General features: G+C 34.1%; 1 pseudogene; it reads right to left on the reverse strand.

Moving 5' to 3' along the window:
* Positions 1-498: 498 nt before the first annotated feature.
* LOC100541138 lies at positions 499-941 on the reverse strand (annotated as a pseudogene).
* Positions 942-3,729: the final 2,788 nt, after the last annotated feature.

A 3,729-nucleotide genomic window follows, 5' to 3' on the forward strand; every position in this document is an offset into this window, starting at 1 on the left:
AAAGCTATTAGAAAATCTAAGACATCCATATCCATCGGTAACAGTTAAGGTCAACAAACCTTGTTTTTCACAAGGTTGGTGAGTTGTGTGTGTTCAGTGTCTTATACTTTATTTCTTTAACCAAAAGTGAACACTTATCTGTCCTATTTCTTCCTGTTAAGTAATTTATGTTTATTTTCTAACCCCTCCTCAGATTCTTTCATCATGCTAACTGTGGCACATGAGAGAACAGCAGCATAATATTTAAATGTAACTAATTTGACAAAAATTATGAATAGCATTCCAGCATCTGATAACACGCAGGAAGACTTGGCCAAGCCAAATTACTACTTTTTAACACTGAAAATTCCCAGTGGCATCTCTTGCTGCTTACTAAAGAGCAGATCTGAAAAACCTTTAAGCTTCATTTCCTCACACTTTTCCCCAAAAGTGACTAAGAACCAAGCACAGAGGAAAGTATTTCCCCCTATTCATTTTTCAAGCCTTATTTGTATCAAGTCAGTGATGGACATAAATACTTACTTTAAGCTGTTTATAAAAGACAATCATATGTACAAGCAAAAACTCCGATTTTATCTCCAATTCATTTTTCAGCATAATCTTCAGTAAATGTTTAGCTTTGTTGATTTTGGTTGCTACTTATGGAGAACCTCCTTTATCTGGATGATAAGGAGGTTGATGATTCAGAACCATAATCCATCCCTACAAGCTTCTCTAATTTTACTTCTACTGGCTGTAGGGCTCACTCCTACTATTAGGGCTGCTTCTTGTTTTGTCATTTTGTGTTCAAATCTGCCTCTGTAACAGCTACCAAAGCCCAGTTTGGGCAGGATCTGCAGCACTTGTTTCACTTGCTTCAAGGGTCCACTTTGCTTCAACGCTCTCATTTCATAATGATTTGCAAACCCAACCACTGCGATGGTCAGCCCGACTGCAATCATGGGCTGACATGATAGCTACTGCTGTCCCCAGACCTGCACACTGACAATTGCTAGGCAGAGAGGTCAGAGGCCACAGCACACTGTATGACTTTAGTATCCCTTGTCATTAGTAGTATGAATAGGACGGTTTGGAATTACATCTGAACAATATTTGTAATTGGTATTTACATGAGTGTTTTTATAGGGAAAACATTTTCTGTACGTCAGATCAGTAATAGAAAAAAATATTGCGGTACTTATTCATGTTGCTCAGAGGTCCATGTACAGAATGCGTTAGCTATAAAACAGATGTTTTTTTATTTAGATCCTTCTAGATGTTGGTAGGAATCCTGGAATGATGTACTTAACATTTATACTAAAAAAAAATTAAATTGCAACTTTATTCATATGTCAAGATATCTTAGCTTTCTCAAGATTTGCAGAAAAGTTTATTACATTATTAAAAAGACAGCACAAATCCTTTTCTATGTAGAAATCTGTTAATCAATAGAATTAAAGAGACTCTGTTGTAAGAGTCAGGGTTATACTCTGGTTCTTTTCATTCTTATAGTCAGCATCCGTTTCAGTAAACGAACGCCCCATAGGGCAGCTTTTCTCTTCCTAAATATTTACATATTTGTCTAAGTCCAGTAAGAATGGAAGACACATAGAGCCCTATAAACAAAAAAAAACCAAACCAAAACAAAACAAAACCAACCACTCTATATTACAAATAATGCAATTAGAAAGGTTAATGATCTAATTTTCACTCAACACTCATACATATCTGTGATTAACATTATTGTGAAATACAAACTCACAGACTGAAGAGTAGAATACTTCACTCAGAAGAGAGCCAAGCTCTTCCATCTGAATGTGTCTTTATAAAATAACTGTTAAGTTTATCTCGCTACAAATACTTTCCATTTTACTGCACAGTTGAAAGAATTTTGGTCTGAAATGTTAGGAGAATAAAATCTTGTTATACTTTTCCCCACAGAAATTGAAATACATGTTTAAATAATCATTTTATATTAATTGCAAGGTACATGTAAATAAATTCTGCAGTGCCCAAGTGGACCATCTCACAGATGGCAAGGGGGCTATAGAGATGTGAGAGGGAGCAGAAACCAATTTGTGTTACTTAATGTAACAGTGTACACGAATATTTTTGGTGAGATGAAAAAGAAGAGGGAATTTGAACTATTGTGTCCCTTTGTTTTCTTAAATGTTATTATCACTAACAATCCACATAGTTTATATTCTGCAGTAACAATAGCAGAAATGGAAATATCTATATACAGATATGAATTCCACTAAAAAAACTCTTAGATAATTACAGAATCTTACTTCTGTTCCAATTTTTCAGATTGCAGAATGGAGGAAACTTGTGCTAGCAAGTCATTTACTGAAACAATTTCAAAACCTATTTCATTAACTCTTGTTCTTCAAATCAGTTGACAAGGAAAGAACTCAAGGTTTTGTCTTCTTAGCTCTTTCAATGGACAAAATATTAAACCATCCTCACAAATATGCCATTATGCAGGGCTGTTTTCAAAACAGTTTGCACAAGAAATATTGGACTGACAATTAAATTCAATCACTCTGTTTTGCTAACACATCCTGACAAAAATATATCTTTCTTTCCTAGTAGAATACAGATGTATTTCTAACTTACTGCATATGCTTGAGGGTCATCAGGTCACTTCTACTTACATATTCCAAAGACGCTACATCGATAGGATCTCAGACACAGTACTTCACTTGAGCATATACAGTTCTGTATCTCTTATACTCTTGTGTGAAATCTGTTATCTCAATAATCTCAATATCTCAACAATAAAAAATAGATGTGCTTAGTCCTGATAGCATGTGATCATTCTGAAAAGTTTGCTGAGAAATTGAAGTAATTAAATAATTAGTGTGTAATGTAAGAAGGTTTATGTTCTTAGTTATCTTCACAGAAAAAGATATATTGAGGTCAACTGAGTCTCTGAGTTGGCTTCACAGGCTTTTACAGCTAAAAGGAATCATTAAATCTTCCGTTCTGAACTCATTCATATTAAGTTTCAACTAATTAGTGAGTTCACTAACTTGTTTTTGGCTAAAGCATACCTTACAAAAAGGCATCCAACCTTCATTTTAGAACCTTAGATGACCACTTCCTTACATGTCATTCCACAGATTAAAATCAGTGACAACATTTACAAACTCGTGCTTTTTCATCATTTGAATTAGCTTGATTTCAACTTCTAGGAGTTGGCTGTTGTCCTTCCAATCATTGAGAAATGTTAGCTTTTTACCACCCTTCTCAGAAACTCACTCATTGAAATCAAATAATTTCTGTTTCTTTTTAACAAACAACAGATAAATTTGACTTAATATTTATCTAGTTCTAGATAATTAGAAGTTACCTTGAATTAGATAATTAATTTCTCTAGTTTAAAATCTTCTGTCTGTACCAAAAGGAATATCTTCTCATTCTTGTTCTTCTATAGTTTTTAGCAAATACGTATAAACAAGAATACAAGAGTGGTTTCCAGCTAACATTTTGATGTAGATGTAGAGTTACTTAAGATTTCCTAAACACAAGTAATTTCCTTGTTTATTATCTTAAAATTGGTTTTGACCTTTTATTATAGCATCATGCATTGTCTGGTTTGGTAAATGAAGGGAGAACAGTGAATGTTATCTACCTTGACTTCAACAAGGCTTTTTACACTGTCTCCCATAACATCCCTGTAGGTAAACTTAGAAAGTGTGGGATAGACAAGTGGACAGTGAGATAGACTGAGAACTATCTGAACAG

This window comes from Meleagris gallopavo, chromosome 2 (genome assembly GCF_000146605.3).
Source record: "Meleagris gallopavo isolate NT-WF06-2002-E0010 breed Aviagen turkey brand Nicholas breeding stock chromosome 2, Turkey_5.1, whole genome shotgun sequence".
Classification (NCBI taxonomy): domain Eukaryota; kingdom Metazoa; phylum Chordata; class Aves; order Galliformes; family Phasianidae; genus Meleagris; species Meleagris gallopavo.